Below are 18109 nucleotides of genomic sequence, written 5' to 3'. Positions count from 1 at the left end.
CCCTTTCTGTGGCCAGGGTGTGCAGCCAAATCAACTGCAAAATATGGGTCCAGACTTTGGCCAGTGTCACTTAAGGGTAGTCAGAGTAGACCTTTATTATGCCTCACAGGCTGCAGGCAAATAGCAGAATTCAAAGGCAGGACCACTTGCTGCAAAGCCTGTGACGTACCTTCATACATACGGAGCAGAAGACATGGACAGAAACTCCATGTAAGAATGGGAATCAAGTAAGAAAACCAATTTTGTTTCATGAGAATTCAGAGCAGGTTTTTATCTGGTGTAGAGGCCAGAACAGTGCGATATCTTTAAAATCTTTACTAATAACACTAACTTTAGAGAATCTCTGGGCACAGGGATTTTATCCAATTTAAATGTAGCTCTCCTGTGTTTCTTTTGCTGTGAACTTGCACAGATGAAAGGAGGAATAACTCTCTCGCAGATAAGCAGTTCCACGTACCAGAGATTAGCAGAGGCACCGGGCTCCTGCCGGGTGCTGACAATCCCACGGCGCTGAGCAGAGCCTGCATTCAAATTACTCTGAGGAGAGCTGGGTCTTCTGCAGGAGCAGCACAAGGAATGCGTCAGGGACCAGGCAAAGGGGTGCTCATTACTCACAGCTCACCAAGTGAAGGGGTACCCACTTGTTATCTGCCCAACAGACTGCTGTGCGCTTCCTTTCCTCATGTCCTGCTGCACGTGTGCCTTGCTGTGTGCATCTGTGTATCTGTTTCAGGGCTGACGTGTTCATCTAAAGGTACATATTTAAATAATATAAATAATTGACATGTGATAAGGAAATGTGCTTCATCAAATGAAGTGAGACCAGGCAAGGCCCAGCTTCAATTCATATTCATATGCTGTGCATTTCCTCCCTGTTTAATCTGTGTTTTAAAGGAACCTGTCCCTACTGGGAATTCCACTGCCAGCCCTCACTGGCCTCATTTTGTGCATAGGATGCCTTCAAAACTAATCCGTCCTCAAAGCCAGAGGCTCATGTCAGCTTCATTTTGAGAGTGAGCATTTAATTTCTGCTTGCTCCTGTCCTTTAGAAAAAAACCCAACATTTAAGATAATAAAGGGGAAAGAGCAAGGAGGGAGTAGAGAAACAAGAACCTGACTCTCCATCAATCCATCCATCACAGCTAAAGGCAGCATTTTATTATGAAGATGGATTTCTCCTTGCCCTCTCTGCATCTTGCATTGACATTAGGAGTCTGTGTAAGGCTCTTGAAGCCTGTTTCTCCTGGGTTTAAATTCAATGCCCCTGCACTTCATTCTCTTGCCTTTAAAAGTCTATTCTCCTCACTGCTTATTTTGTACTGGCAGCATAAAGTTCTGAATGACCAAACAGGGACTTCAGTCTGTAGTGCCCGGTGATCCTGGTGACAAGCACGGGCTGAGCAGTACAAATCTTCCCTAAATCCAGCTCGCCTTTGATCCAGCCGTGTGTGTACCCTTTTCAGCCTCTGTGCCTCCAAACGTTTGCAGCGTTCCTTCTTTGTTTTGGGGAATCTGTGGAGCGTTGCTTTTATTAATTGTGTGCCACAGCCTGTGAACAAATTAGCATGTGTGCACAAAGGTGCTTTCCTGGCCACCCTATCCATGCAGCTATGCTTAATTGGTGTGAGCATGGCAAGGGAGAAGCCATCAGGCAGGCAGGCACTGCATTTGGCATCACTCTTTCTTCCCCTCTCACTCAGGAATTCATCTACATTAGATTTGAATTGGAGTCTCCAGGCATCCTGTTTAATTTATGCTGCAACTTTCTTATCAGCCCCTAAATGCAATTGGAAAGAAAAAATCCATGCAGAGGATCTTTAGGAGAGGACGAGGGAAGCTGCCGATGGTGATTATGCAGTGAGACAATCAGCATGAGGAGCAGCTACTGCCTCTGAACAAACAAGTTATCGGTAAAAAATGGCAGCTTTGATCAATCTGTGTTTTCATTTGCTCCATGCGAGGCTGTAACCCTTTAACTTCAAGTCCAGCCATTAAACTCAGGCTACTCTTCCCTAGAAAAGAACTTCCATGGAAAAACATTTTCTTCCTCTCCGTATCCCTGTTTCAGGCATTTAGGATTAGCACAGCATCACCAAGCTTATGCCTGGTGTTTCTTCACCTGGGCTTTTGTCTTTGGCCTGTACTGCTTTCCTGTGCTTTGTCCTGTTTTCACTCACACACAGACCATGAAGAACTTGCATGTCTTCAGTGTTTTTTGTGGGGGGCAATGAATGCACTGCTGGCTGGAGAATATGCCCTGAGGAAACTGGCTGGAGCAGGACCAGAGCTCTTCAAAACAGGGTGAGGGAGCATTTTTGTGCACTTCGCCTTGGGCATTTGCAAAGCTGCAATCTGGAGGGAGAGCTGCTGCCACTGTGCTGGGAATGTCGCCCTGGCCTCTGCCTCCTGTGGGGGTCCGGGGAGAGAAGTCTGCAGCCATCCCTCAGCCAGGGCATCCCCCAGCACGTCCACAGCTGGAAATCCTGCTGCAGCTGGTGGCCCTGTCACCCAGCCCCTTGCAGGGGGCAGCTGGTGGTGGCACAGCACCATCCTTTCCCAGCAGCACTGCTTGACAGTCAATGGTTCAGCAGCACTCGGTGATGGTCTGTAGGGCTGCAGGAAAAAGGAGAAATTAGCATGCATGTCCGTGTGCCACTTGGGCCCACAGCATCCAGGTCTCATAACTCTCCATTTCTCTGTGCTGTCCTGATGCCTCTATTGTTTCTCATCAGCTCTCATTATGTTGATTTAACATCTTCTGCCTTCCTGGAAAGAAAGAGCACTCGTCCTTCCCCTGCATCTTCAAGACAACGCTATGCAGCTACGAAGAGTCCTTGAGAGTGCATTAGTGGTGGCTCTGACCCAGAGACATCTCTTATGCTCCAGACATAAGATTGAATTCCCTAGTCCTACAGACCATAATGAAAAAATGAATGGAAGACCAGGGTCATTACCTGAGTAAAGCAGAGCTGTCATGCTCTCTGAAGAAGCACTGATTCCTCTCCTCCTTGGCATTCCCACTCAGGTATGTCAACAGCAGGTAGGATTGCTGGCTTTGGTGCTGTCAGAACAGGGCCAGTTACCTGTTTGGACCAGAAGTAAAGGAGCAGGATCTCCACAGGGCACAGAATCCTAGGAGATGCAAGATTTGGCTTCTGCATACTGCCTGCTTTTCTACAGCTTCATGTGTGCAAGGTGGGGTGTACTGCCCAGGCACTCAGGGGAGAGACAAGCTGAGGCACATTATAGTGTGCCTCAAGACAAGGTGCAGGAGCAGCAGGTTTAGATTGTGCTGAAATGCTCCAAACATGCACCATCTCAAGGCCATTACTGTAATGAAGGATTCATTCAACACAAAGCTTTGGCTCACTTGAAGTGAAGGACTTGCTGCGAAACACTGTCCCCAAAGTCACTCAAAGATATTGCTGGACTCAACACCTCCTGTAGAGTAGTTCATAAGGTAACAACAAGCTTACTTGAAATGTGGCCTGAAGCTTCCTTGGAACCTAGCTGCAGGCTGAGAAGTCTGCTTTGCCTACCAACACCCTGGGCCAGTGCAGATTGCAGCCTGCCTCCACACAAGCTTACTTGCTTGTAGGGCAGCCCCAGGCTCCCTGCAAACCCAGCATCCCTGTGAAACATTCATCAGCCCTAGAAAGCCTGCAGCTGAGCCCAAGCTTAGCTTTGTGTCTTGCAGGAACTGAAAAGCCCAATAGACTTCCCTTGATTTCACAACACCTCCTGTTCTTGGTCTTTGCCTCTCATATGCAATGTCACTGCTGTTTATTTTCTTCAAGGGATGAGTCAGACTGGCAGCACCATCTTGTCCTGCCGTTTCTGAACCCCAAAGTCTTCAGTAGTTTTTTACAGAGATGATTCCAGATCCTTTGGTTTGTGGTTTTGTGCATCAGCTTCCCCTTCCACCTCCTGATTCTGGGCAGCCTTAGCCAGGAGGGACAATTTTGTGTGGTACTGGGAAGCTGATGGGGAACCCAGTGTAGGAAATGGAAGCTGGCTGTTTCTGTAAGTGCTGGGCAGCTGGGCATTCTGGCCTCAAATGAAGGCCACCTTGGTTCCTTGCCAGCAGCTCTGCCTCATCCCTCCCCTTGCTGGAGGGGAGGCAGGTAAGTTGTGATCTTAAGGAGCTGGCATGGGCACAGATCCAGGGGAGACCAAAGGCAAGCAGATGATGATGGGAAGTGTCATGAGAGTAGGTCAAAGACAGGAGAAAAGAGAAAAGAGTGAGGAAATTTTAGAATAACCGTTCTGCTGCAGTTTCCAGGGAAGACAACCATATTTTCAGCAATGAAAAGGTTAATTCCCTTGACAACTTCTCCCCCTCCTTACAGAAGTCTATCTCAGAAATAATCAAAGTACTAAATGAATATTGCACTAGTCCAAATAAGTACAATCATCTTCCAGGAGTATTTACATGTTGGGCTATAATTAGCAGCCTCCTTGGCACCAGCCCACATGAGTTGACAGGTCACCGTTTCCATTACATACTACATTTTTCCGTATCATTGCTCAGTCTTGAGTGATTATGAAATGAATGATTTCATGAGTTAACCGGACTCAGCAAAGATGAGGGACTGAGTGAGACATGGTGGAGACCAGAAGAGGAGCAAGTGATTTTTCTCACCAGGAACTTCCTGAGAATCATCAACATCTCAGTTAAGTGACTACCTCCGAAACTGTACTTTTTTTAAAGTATGGTTTTCAAGTAGTCTGAGAAGTGGAATTTCAAGATTTTTGTGATTCCTAGTGATGGTGAAACATTTCTTCCCTAACTAAGCTTCTTCCTCCTATTGAGGTAGAAGGCAGGGCTATGTCCAAACTAGTAGAAGATGTCTCACATGGTACTTAAAAACTCAAAGATGTTCTTGAATGCCTTTTCTTCCTAGACCTTGCTGTTAGCTGCTCAGATATGACAGGACATCTAAGGAAGCACAGTGAAGCTTCAGACCAAAAATGAACAGCCTGTGAAGGAAAGTTACTTAGGATCAGAGACGCAGGAGGATGAGTCCTTAGAACTGGTTTCCCCCACTGCATTTGCTGAGACTTTCCAGTTGTCCCCCACACATTGCAGCCATGTCCCATACATTCCAGTCAGACAACGGCTGGACTATGCTAATGCTGCAACTGAGATGAAAAGGTAGAAATGAAGCCTTACACAGCTTTAATACCAACACACCCCTTGGCCTGACCCCATAAAATGAGGCTTAATTAACTTAAATAAATAACTTAAATTAACTTAATTAAATTCTGCAACTATAGTCAAGACCAGCTTCACAAATTCACAATATTGTTTTTTTCCCCTCAGGAAAGACATCACAAGCTTTGCAGTGAAACTGGGTTAGGATTTTATTTATCTTTTCAATAATCTATTGCTTTTTTTTTAATATTTCTGGCTTTCTCCCTTATTTAAAGGAAACTGTTGCTATAGATAATCTATACATATTCAAAGAAGTAACTAACAGCTTTTATGAAAATGCCTTGTTACAGATTGAAAAGCAGTGCAAGTCATTAGAATAAAGTCAAAATTTTCAGTGAGGAAGTGAGATAAATGGACATTTCCCTGTGGAAAGGGATCTTTTTCCTGTCAGAAAATGCTAATTCATCTAATTTGAAATGTTCCACAGAAAGATGACAACACAGTTGATCACAAATTCTTGTGAAACAAACCAGCAAACAAACAAACAAAAACCGTGATAAAAAAAAACATTTCAACTTGAAAGGTTCAATTTCGATCATCTTTAATGTCACACTTCAAACGACTTTCTCTTAATTATGCTAATGTCAAATTTAATTGTATAATAAAAAAGGAAATGTAGAAAGGAATAATTTTCTTTCACCTAAGTCCAACACTTGAATCAAAATGAAAGTAATTTGTTTTCCTAACTTAATTCAGAATTACTTGGCATTTCTGTTTCATTGCATTCTGCAACAGAAGAATGTTTACATCACGAAAGTCCCACTCTCAAGTGAAAATATTCATCTGCTACATAGCTCCTGGAAGCAAGGATAACACCTAAAAGATTTCTTGTGAAAGCATGAGATCGTTGCCTTGCCTCTAGATGCACCCAACTGACATTTGATTGGTTTGTGATGTTGGAATAAAAGATAGGGGAAATGAAGGTTTGATGATGGAATAACATGGAGTATAGAAACACAGGCTTTATTACTATTTTTGTTATTTTACTGAACAATGTTACTCATAAATGTTCAAAATAGATGTATGCATAAATCTAAAAAAAAATAACAATGAGGACACTCTCACCTTTTCTCTTTCAAAACTGTTACCATCCTTACTTTGTCACTCAGATATACAGGTTGCCTATTTGCAAGAGCAGCTGGGTGGGCAGAGGGCCAGTGAGGTGGGCAACCACACCAGAGTCCTCCAGTCTCCCTGGATGGCTTTTTACCTTCTAGCTGGAAAATCAGCCCTACATAATATAAGGGTTTTGCAGAAATGATGGCTCTTGGTTTGGTACCATGTTGACTCCTCATTTAACTGGGTTTCTGCTTGGATGTGAGCTCCAAAAACTCCTATTCTGCATTCCTTCTCACTAGCCCCCTCAGAAGAAGATCCATGCTGCAGTGTTGGTGGGATTGTAAAAGCAGTATTGAAGGGGGAGGAGGGAAATGAAAGATAAAGCATTTAAGATGCACACAGATTTCAAGCTGATGTCCTGCCTGGCTGCTGTGAGGAGAAAGGAACATTAATGCTGGCCCACACCTACAGGCTCTCCTGCAGTTGCAACTGGTCAAAGATGCCAAGAAGGAGAAGTGCCTCCTTCAGCCAGGAGAAAGCAATGAGTAGCTAGGTGCTGCAACAGGTAAGGAAGCAAGTCAGATGTTTTTACACTGAAGTTTTCCTGCTGAACCTCTTCTCCAGGCACCAGTGCCTCACACATGGCTGCCACTCATCCCCCATGCTGGTGGCAGTGAACTGCCCTTCATGCCTTGGAGCTCACAGGGCTCTATTAGGCACTCGCATGCCTCCCTCAAAATTGGCACCATCTGCACTACCACCTGAATGTCATTTTTCCCTGCACAGCTTCTCACATGATTTGCCAGCTTGTGTTTGTGATTTGGAGGGGGAGAGTGTGAAAGGTGCTGAGATCTGGCACAGTTTTTTTTGCATAAGCAGTGCCGCTGACGGAACTTTTCTTTAGGATTTACTTGATCTCTGCACCTCTTTGGAAAGCTGTACTACTTATTTAGAGGAGCTCCCTTAATCTGTGTCCCTCAGCCTAAAACAAGGAGCAAGTGGACTGCTGTGATCCCTCTAAAAGAATAAACACATTGATCAGCCTAAGGACAACCTCAGCAGTAATAAGCAGCTTTTAATTTGCAGTGCTTTTACAGGGGAGGGAAAGCATGATGGGACAGGGCTTGGAGAGGCCAGCATGTGGTGGGTGGGTGGGTGGCTGGTGCTACAGGCACCCACTCAGCATCCTATGGATCAGCTGTCACTAACAACCTGCTCCAGGATGCTCAGGTGACACAGATATTGCTCCATCATCTACAGTGCAGTTGCAGTTCTGTTTATACAAAACTGGGTCTCTGTAACTACCTGAAAGGAGGATGGAAAGAGGAGGTGGCTGCTCTCTTTTCCCTGGTAACACGTGGTAGGACAAGAGAAAAATGCCTCAAGCTGTGCGGGGGAGGTTTAGATTGGATAATAGGAAATATTTCTTACCCTGAAAGTGTGGTCAGGCATTGGAACAGGCTGCCCAGGAAAGTGGTGTAATCACCATCCCTGGAAGTGTTCACACACTATGTAGGCAAAGCCCTTAGCGACATGGTTTAGTGGTGGTCTTGGCAGTCTTGGGATAAAGGTTGGGACTGTGGCAAGTCCTTCAACACTCTGGGGTAAGATGCGTTGCCTCCACTGGTAAGGAAATTCTTCACCATACATCATTCACCATTAACTTCATCATATTATCTGCTGCCTAGCTTCATTTTTTCTATGTGAGGGTATCACACTGCTGCCTCCCCACCTGCCCAGGTCCATCCCGAGAGAGGGGTCTGCTTATGTACTTCTTGGTTTTGGGGAACTGGTCACTGTAGGTCTGCTGGCTCTGCTCATTTTCCAGCCAGTGAGGCTGTATCATCAGATGTACTATCTGTATCCTCCTTATTTACAAACAAGCCAAATCCACCATGTGAAAGCGTGTAGCCCAGTGGCCTTTTGGTGGAGACTCTGTGAAAGCTCTCCTAGTTTGCAGACAGCATACATACTTTAGAGACCAAGACAAAGAATATATCCATTCCTAATTACAGGGAGGAGAAAAGGATACGCTGGGCCACTCACAGCTGACCATAGATAAGTGGGGTAGGGCTGTAGGTCTGTACTAACCAAAGGATTTTCCATGGCCTTCTGGGAACCAAGCAGGTCTAGGTCAGCCAGTAGAGGGTCTGCCAGGGAAGGGCCATGGGTCTCAGCCTTTTATTTGAGACTTAAGTTCATTGCAGTGTCAAAAGCTCAGCTGCTGCTTCAAGACAACTCTAATTAAAACTGTATCTTACGTCCCTTTAGTGAATGGTGTGACAAATGGGAATAGGAACTGATCGCATACCAGAAGTCAGTTAGTTCTGGCTGCATCTCCAGAAAAAACATGAGCAGTACCTGCACGTAGCTTCAAAATAGCTCTTAGCCTAACACACAAATGGATCGAGACATACGCACTCACAGAATTAACTCCAAAGAAACTTAAGGAAAAACATGCTTTTGATCAAGGTGCTGGGAGAAGAGATCCTTTTACTTCCTAAGTGCTTGTCCTAAGTTTGAGTAGAGGATGGATGTGTGGATGGATGGATGGAGGGAGGGAGACAAAAGAAATGATTGAACTTTCTGTCATGTTACTTGTTTTTAACAGAAGGAATGGGTTGTTCAGGGTTTTTTTTTAAGTAATCAACCACATCTTCCATGAAGTCCAGGGGGGCAACAATTGCTCTTTTTCTCCTAAAAATTGAGTCTTGAAGTGGTACCAACTCTCAGAGAAATAAAGTGCTACCCAGTGGCAAGAAAATGCAGTTTGATTTATTGTATACCTTTAAAGTGACTGGTAGGCCTTTTCTATGTACATTAAAACCAGCAGCCTTTTAATTATGGATTGGTTATTTCTAGTAGCCTTAAGATACAATTATTATCTGTCCAAATGAAAAAACAGCTGGGTGGCAAGGCTGGAATACAGGCTGCCTGGTTTTGCCTGAACAAGGAGATTTTAACAACTTTCATGGAAGTTTTAGCTGCATATATACTGCAGGCATCTACCCTGCAGCTGGATACAACCCTGCACATCATCTGTGTCCAGAGCACAGAGAATAACACTGACCACAATTTTTCAGCAAATAAACAAACAATGATTTAGGTTTGACTGTGTTCACACCCCTTTTCTTTCCAGGAATGTTCTGGGTTAGAACTTGACTTAGAGGAATCATTATGGAAACAGTCAAATTAAAACTAGTAGCAGAGAGAGGCTGAGCAAACCCCACTGTAACAGTTGATGGTAGAGACAATACCAGGTAACCTGCATGTCTGAGCACAACTAAACAAAGTTCCCTGAATTTCAGCTATCCAATGCCAGTACAAACTGCTTTGTAAATAAGCTTCAGATCAAGAACTTCTCCAGGAATAACTCTCTGGCAAGTAAATATTTAGCAACTATATTCAAATAGTGAATAAATCTTGGAGACACTGCAATCTACTTGCAGGCAATTTGTTAACACAAAAAGAGATGGAATTCATCAAAGACATCTTTTGCCCAGGAATGACAGGCTCATAGGCTAATAGAAATTAGTTTTCCGTCTCTAATATTGGGCACTACTTCTACCTGGTATCACAGAACTTGATACTTCTTTGACGTGATGTTGAAAACAGCCAGTTGCAATTTGTATTTGCTTTTAAATTTACAGTTTAGCCAAGGGGTAGAGAAATGCTTCCTGTTGGGAGCAAATTCACCCCTCCAGTGGGCCCACACAGAGTCTGCACCGTGCTTTGAAGTGCCCTGTAAAACCGTGTAAGCAGTATATGGCCACCCCTGGCCCTGGAGGGAGGTGTGTCACCTGGTATGTGACCTCCCAGGATGTGGCTGGGGCAGGCACAGGTTGCCTTCAGCATGTTTGAGGTTAACACCTTGTGTTCTGCCTGCATTTGCAAGTCTCCCATCATCACTGCTGTGTAGTGGTAATGAACCCAGTGTATGATGGTACCCCACGCCATGATACTCATAAATCGCATCCCTGATATAAGTGCTATCTGAAATAAATGATCCTGTATTCCAGACCATTATCCAAGCATGCCAGAGGGGCAGGATTTGATGGCCAAGATTATGCACGCAGGAGCTCATCAACCTCAGGGGAGATGAGAAGGCCAGGAAGATCAAAGGACTGTCTGAGTCACCAGCTCATCCACTTGGTTCTTGCCTCCAAGGATGAGGATGGAGAGGGGGTGAAGGGGACTTGCTGGGAACTCCTTCTGAACCTCCTCTCCTGCAGGGGTCTTTCATCAGCCTAAATGGATCACCTACCTCTGCCCTGCTGAGATGAAGCCCACTGAACCAGGTCAAGCTCTGCTCCCCACTGCAGCAGGTGCTCCTGTGGTGTTTCAGGGGAACAGTAAAACTGGATCATTTCAAGTACACTCCCACACAAATGCTCAGCTAGGCTGAGTCACCGGGAGCAGGCTGGTAATCTCAGCAGGGTCTCATGCCTGGCTGCAGTGCCAGTACAGCCCTGAGGGGAGCACACATTATCTCCAGAGAAGAGCTCCTGGAGGGTATACTGTAGGAAAAAAACACTTTTGACTCATTTTATGAGGAACTTGTGCATAGAAAGCCCTACTTGACTTTGGAAATACCTGATTGCATGTGTAATGTTGGTACAGTGTTGCATAAAGCTTTCTCTAACATGATTGCAGGATGGTTGTATTACATGCAAACAAAACCACTCTGTGGATATTATACGATACGGATATTATATATTTTCTGTGGAAAAACAATTCCAGGACTGATCTAGGTGGCTTTAACACATTTTTTGGAACTGTTTTCAAAAAGACCCTCACTTGTTGCAGCCAGCTGTGTTAGTTTCTGTGAGGACAAACGTACAGGGTTTTGAGAATGTCATGCATATCGATAATCGAATTATTTTCTGATCCTACAGACATTGCAGTTTTAAAGCCTTTGAGGATCTGCTCTTCCTGGGCTGGACACAACTGCTGATTCCTCTTGCAGTGCTGGGCACAACCCCTTTCTGATGGAAGTCAGCTCCCCTTTTCAGCTACAGTGACAGAATTGAAAATGTGCCCAACAGGAAAGCTGGAGCGGGTTTGGTATTGACTCTGTCTCCCCTTGGCACTCTTGCTAGGGTAAATTTGCAACTGAAATTCCAGATTTGGCAAGAAAAAGAAGAACCATTTTCCTGGCAGCCCTCCCTAGGTACTCAGGAGAGTAGATGGGGGGTGGTAGCCACAGAACAGATGGCAGCGTGGGTTGAAGGTAGGTAAAGTGGTCAAAGATGCGCAATAAATAGATTTAACAAATATGTTACACCACAACATGTGTGACACATGCATGTAGTTTGCCACGAAGAGCAGGATGCCAGGGTGATACCTCACTTACGCAAATGACTGGGTATTTGTGCCGTATGGATGAGCACAGCCCTTCTGTCTTCACATTATTATGTTTTTCAAGAGCGATATTTTAAAGAAAGAGAAAGGCAGCAAAGTTGATAGCAACCTTTGAGAAACCAGCTTATGCAAAGAGCCTCAGCCAATGTAGTCTGACATGGGGATAAGGCTGAAAAGAGAGATGAATGTCCATAAATATCGAAACTGTGTCATGATGTAGAGTGGGTGTTGATGCAAAGTGCAACAGAATCAAGACAATACATAAAAAATACATGAAGGGAAATACTTGGGTAAAAAAATCCATAGTGCTGAACACCTCTGCTATCTCTGGCCTACAGATGGCTCTCACTGTTTTTAAACTCACTCAGAGATGGCTTTTTAGGTTATAGATCAGAAGTTTGGGTTTTTTTTACTTTCAGTAAGAAGGCTTCAAGTAGTGAAAAATGTGTTCCTGAGGGCATCTGCTGAGGTCCCATCCCTGGAGATTTCAGAGGCATGCTAGATAAAGTAGCCTTGGTGAATATTCAGTAGGGAAAATCCTGCTGATTACAGGGAGCAACGGAAGATGAGCTGCCAGGTCTTTTGTTATCTATGACTCCCTGACTATTGGTGGTGAAGAGAGTTCTTGCACAAAAGCTTTATTTATATCAAGGCTGCTACCAGAAAGGGGGAATCCATCATGTCAGAGATAAATGCAAACATGGAGCTTCTGCTCTTGCCCTCCCTCTCATTTTGGGCTGTCCTTTTGTCTGACACAGAGACTGTCATGCTCTCTGTATAGTTTGCAACTTGATTTGCTTAAGACTCCCCAGAAACAAACTGGCGCTGAAGGCTGGATAACCTTAATATAATATAGCAACTAGACTGTTTTCTGGGAACTGCTGGCTTGGTTAGAAGAGAAAGCCAGGGAAGGAAGCCCATGAGAGTGGGCTGCAGCAATGCCCTGATGGCAAGGCAGGGAGCCAAGAGAAGGACGCTGATCCAGGTCCCTTCACTTGCAGCCAGGGCACATCATTCCTGTGACCCATTAAAGCTCTCAAAGACCCGGCAGATGATTCAAAAGGTCATACTCAAACCACTGTTACAGTGGTAGAAAATTGCTGCCATATTCATCTGGTCATTAATAACCAAAGTGAGAAAGAAAATGCCCACACAACCAATTTCATTTCCTTTTTGGTGCCAGTACCTCTAACACTGCCTCTTGCTGTTGCTTCCCCATTTCAGAAGCCTGTGGCTTGCTGCTTTCCATAAGGCTCTGACAACTCTCAAAGTATGGCAGAAGGCAGCTAAGCTCTGCCTGGCTTTGGCTGTGAGGGCTGTTTTGCAGAGGGGAAGGCAGCGTGCAGCAGAGAAGTCTGGCATCATGGTAGGGCACCTCAGTGTCCAGAGGCAGGTCACCACAGGAGCATTTTGGGTAGGGTAGCTACCTAATCAAAATGCATGACATGCAGAAGCTCAGGAGTTTGGCTACAGGATAGGGCTTGCAGTTTGCAGGTGGCCCACAGCAGATGATCCATCACACTAAGCACATAAAGATGTTATTTTTTTCCCATGTATTGGATGTGTGTGTGTACGAGCAGGGCTGGCTGAGGGTCCTGGCAAGACAAGCCTTTTCTAGACTGTGGAAAGCTCTACTTATCTTGAATTGGCCAGACTTAGCCCGAAATCTGTCTGTCCCCCCGTATGGAAGATCTAACATACGGTATCAGCCATCAACTGAGGGAAGTATTGAATCCCTCCCTACTGCTGTCTGTATAAATAAATATGCAGCTGCACTGACATACACACATATAGAAAATGGTGTCAGAGATTCCAGCTGTCCCAGGGGTGACAGAATGGCCAAGCAGCCCTGAACAAAGTGTACAGGCAAATGCTGCAGGCTTGTTTTTGCCAGGGTGCTGCCACTGCCTGCGCTTGGGATGTGCCAGTCCTGTTCGCAAGCCAAATTGCACTGTGAGGCTGAGATTCAAACAGGGGTGAGTCCAAACCCATGTACACATCCCCCTCTCTCTGGCTTTGTAATTGAAGAACAGATACAGAGCTCAGTAGCCTTGCACGTGGCAGCCCTAAAGGAGCATTTCTTTCAGCAAAGAGACTGATTCTTGAGACAGCTTAAGCAGGGAAATGTCAGTTTGACAACCCCTTCAACGAGCTGCATAGACCAGCCGCTCTCAGATGGGGTCAAAGGAAATGAGAGTGAAAAGTGATGAGGGGGAAAGGCAGCTGAGAACTGCAGGTGCTGAAGCAATGGGCTGCAGGGAAGATCCAGTGTAATGGCGATGTGGTGTGCTGGCAGCATGACACGCAGAGAAGCGTCGATGCTCTGAGGAGCAGAGCTGCAGGATGGCTTGAAGGTAAATAAGCAAAGCAATTAAGCCTGTCCTGCAGGACAAAGGACTGCACGTGGCAACTCTCAGCCTTATTCCAAAGATATTAAAGATGGACTCTGGTGTGTGCTAAGCAGGGGGTCTAGTTGATGAAGGTATCAGTTTTCCTGGTCTGCATTGGTCCTTTGCTTCAAACCCAGCAAAGGTTACAAGCCCTGCAGAGACAAATGGCACACAGAAAACAGAGATGCTCTGAAGAATTAGAGCATGCATCTCCCTTCTAGCCCAGTGGGCTCAAGCTGCTAGGGCTGGGCACAGTGCGGGGTGGGGGGGGTCACAAGCAGGTCTAGGGAGTGGTACAGTTGTGTCTCATAGCTCTGCAGCTTTGCCTGCACAGGCATGCATGGGCTGATCTTGGCAGAGGAGAGCTTGGGCTGCAGACGCCTCTCAGCCCTGGGACCTTCCAAACCTAGGAGCTGCAGGTCTTGCTTTCCAGCAAGGCAGCTCACCCAGCTCACCGACAGGCCCCTTCCCAGCTTGCTCGGGGTGAGCAGAGCCTTTCCAGGGTGATGGTGCTGGAAGGAGGGATGAGGGTCACAGAGAAGAGCGCAGCCGCCAGCAGCAGCACGGCTGTGGGCTGAGGGGAGCCAGTCGGCTTCACCACACACGCCCCTCCCCGGCATCTGACAGCACTTCCAAGCTGAGAGCGAAGCCTTTGTCTTCCGTGTCTGCCAAAGCAGGGAGCGCCTCAGGCAGGGTTGACCCAGCTCCCTCCCTGCAGCCCTGCGGCGGGTGCAGCTGCGCCCGGTCCTGCCTAGAACCCAGAGCACTGGCCGCTGTGCCCAGAGTGACTGACACGTTCCTGCTGTGCTGGGAGAGCAGTTGGCAGCGAGTTCACGTGAGGGGATGCCGCTTCCCATCTCCCCTGCCCGGCTGCTTTACCAGAGTGCTGGTAAATGACGCTTCATGTCCCCTGCAGCGGGGATGCAGAGATCCCATCTACCCTCGGGGAGATCACCTCCACCCACCTTGGCGCTCCTCATGCAATGGCCACCACAGTTCCCTGACCCCCGAAACAGACTCTCCTTCACCCATCCCCAGGGCTTGCCCTCTGCCAGCACGGTGACGTGGCCCTGGAGAGAAATGGGAATTGCTGTGCCCAGGGCCACAGTGTGCTGACGTGGCCTGGATGCCTTCAATCACACCATGGGGGTAGGAGGCCCTTCAGGTATTTTTATTGCAGAGGAAAATCCCACAGTGCCTCATTTTTCTGTGTTTGGCCCCAAATGGCCTCTGAAGCACAGAGTGTGGCATTTTGGAATCCCAGATGCTTTTAGGGGAAATTATGTGTTATATAAAGCATCGTTTGAATTTTTTATCTGATGTGCCTTAATCCATGTGGCATCAGGCTGACGCTGAATTGTGACGAGAATCAGACACCACAGTGCTGGGCTATGAAGTTATGCAGCATGTGGGAGCAACCTGCATGTGGTTGGACATAAGGAATCTTGAGAAGGATTCAAAAGGTCACTCCTAAAATCCCAGTCCAGATGAGGATTTCCTAGTCCACCCACAGAATGTGCTGCTCAGGTTGGCTGTCACCTATTATTTATGGGAGGATGTCATGAAAGATGAGACAGAGAAGCTCTGTTAGTATGTCTGCTGACGGATAACAACATTCAGGTATCGATGCCATATCTTCCAGGTAACATCATCTTGTCCCAGGTAATAAGGACAAGAGGTAACAGTCACAAGCTGTGCCAGGTGAGGTTTAGATTGGATATTAGGAACAATTTCTTCACAAAAAGGGTGATCTGTCATTGGAACAGGCTGCCCAGGGAAGTGGTGAAATCACCATCCCTGGAAGTGTTCAAACACCGTGCAGACAATGCCTTTAGTGACATGGTTTAGTGATGGTGTTGGCAGTCCTGGGGTAATGCTTGGTCTTTTCCAAGGTAGCTCATTCTGTTGTTGTATAGTTGCCCACAGAAAGTTGTCCTCTGCCACACGAGATGTTTCAGGCTGTTTTCTGGATCCCCAGACAGGAATGTTCTGGTCATTGCTGCCAATACTGTGTGAATGACCTGTGCACTTTTGACCATCTCAAACAGCATTAGACTCGCTCACATGCAACTCATTTGAGCCCCAAGCCTGCAAATTGCTCCCTAAATTCTGCCCGCTATCATCCACCCTCTGTGAGGAATCTGCAGTTCCCTATTGCAAATTCGAGAGGGCAACCATACTTGTGGTGAAAGCCATCAATTCACAGTAAAAGGCTTCAAGTAACAGCATTGCTGTGTAAAGACAGCCTTTGAGAAGCATGTTTCCAAATGCTTAGCAGCAGGATTAGAAGGTTGCTGGCTCTTAACTGTGAGCTTTGCAGATGCTAGGGGCTGGCAAAGCAAAATCTGTATCACATGAAAAAGTTGATCAGGTCTGACTCTCTCCTGCCCTGAGATTACTTTTCTCACTACAAAGCATTTCTCCTCACCAGTAAGTTCAAAGTACATATGGGCATGAAGATAGCGTATTGTTCACCAGCTCACTGTTCTGCTGAGCAGCCGCCTTGCTCATTCTCTGTCTCAGGTTATAAACACTGCTGAGAAGCTGAAAAATTGCTCACAGCTTAAATGACAAAATCATGATAACCTACGCTGTCTTACCCTACTGTGAGCTCTACTTTAATAATCCTGCTTAATCATTAAATCACCATAAAAGCAAGCCAAGAAGTAGAAGGTGAAAGTCAAGCCAAGGCATACCAGGGCACTGCTCAAAACTTGAACTGAGCACAGTTAGCTAGAGACAGAGAAAGCCACATAAAGGGGTAGCAAAGCTGTTGTGTGAAAGGTCAGAAAGATGCGGCAGAAAATTCCTATCTGTTGGGACTGGTTGGAGGAGCCAGAGCCAGCTGTGAGCTGCTCCTGCTAGTCAGGAGTCTGCAGTGGTGCCCTATTTACATCCTTTTCCCAGGAGACCATCTTGTTATCTAGCACACACACTCCATTCAAGCCTTGCTATTGACATAGATGCTTTGACTAAACCCTTATGCCTGATGATTATTGAGTGTAACGGTGGTTGCTGGTTATTTTCCAGAATGCTTTACCCTCCACTGAAGGGTATAAAGAATAGGACATAAGTGTTCTCTGCCCACCTTGCTGCATATTGTCTTACGATAAACTGATTTTTCCAAAGGAAAATTCATACAGAGGTGAGGTTGAATTAACAATAAATAAATAAATGGAAAAGCAGGAAAAGAGATCATACAAAAAATAAAACCTGAGAAGACACAATGCTTCTGTCACTCAGCTGGAGACACTGAGAATGGGTTAAGCCAAGCCCTGCCCATAGATGCATCCAGGACTCACACCGATTCCAGCAGGATTATTCATGCGCACATGCATGCATGACAGACAGAACAGATTTGGTCCTTATTGCTTTCACTTTTCCAGGATGCTCAGTTTATTTGTGCATTTCAGGAAACAGGCCAGTACAGTCAGATGTTCTGTACCTGGGTTCCCCTTCCCCCCCCAGAACCAGAAATAACTGTAGGCTAAAAGCATCACCCATGCCAGAAGATGAGAGAGCCAAATCCTTTCCAAGGCAAAGGACCCACCAGGATTTCACCTGAGTAAGGACTATTAAAAGAACTTCCCCACAGTCTGTGACAATTTGGCTGAAGAGACAATGAGTCAACTTTGCATTTTCATATCAAAACAACAGAGTGGATGGGAGAACACTCTTGCCTCAGCTTCCTTGAAAGCAGGGAGTGATAGGATTGGTATTGCTGAGGTCATTACAGAATTTGGGTTTCCGTGCAGAAAACTGCCTCATGTTTTGCAGTCTGAAATGGGGCATATTTTGTCTTCATTGTCTCACTACCACATCTTGTAGGATTTGACTGCAGCATGGAAGCATCCCAACATAAGTTTACAGTGCACCGTGTTGTTGTTACTGTAGTAACTTATTACTAGGACACCTTCTGTTATCTTTATTGCTGCAGTACCTGGTACAAATGTACCACCGTTTGTCCTCACACACCATTATTACTGCCTTATTCCCCAAACTAATTTACTGCAGCGTCCTGTTGTGTCTTATTGCTGCACTATCAAAATGCTACTTTACTGCAGTGGCCTGTATTACCTTATTG

Source organism: Pezoporus wallicus, unplaced genomic scaffold, assembly GCF_028554395.1.
Source record: "Pezoporus wallicus isolate ANWC-B61680 ecotype Strahan unplaced genomic scaffold, APGP_CSIRO_Pwel_v1 scaffold_2146, whole genome shotgun sequence".
NCBI classification, from domain to species: domain Eukaryota; kingdom Metazoa; phylum Chordata; class Aves; order Psittaciformes; family Psittacidae; genus Pezoporus; species Pezoporus wallicus.
The sequence above is the reverse complement of the archived record's forward strand: the minus strand, read 5'-3'. Positions refer to the sequence as shown.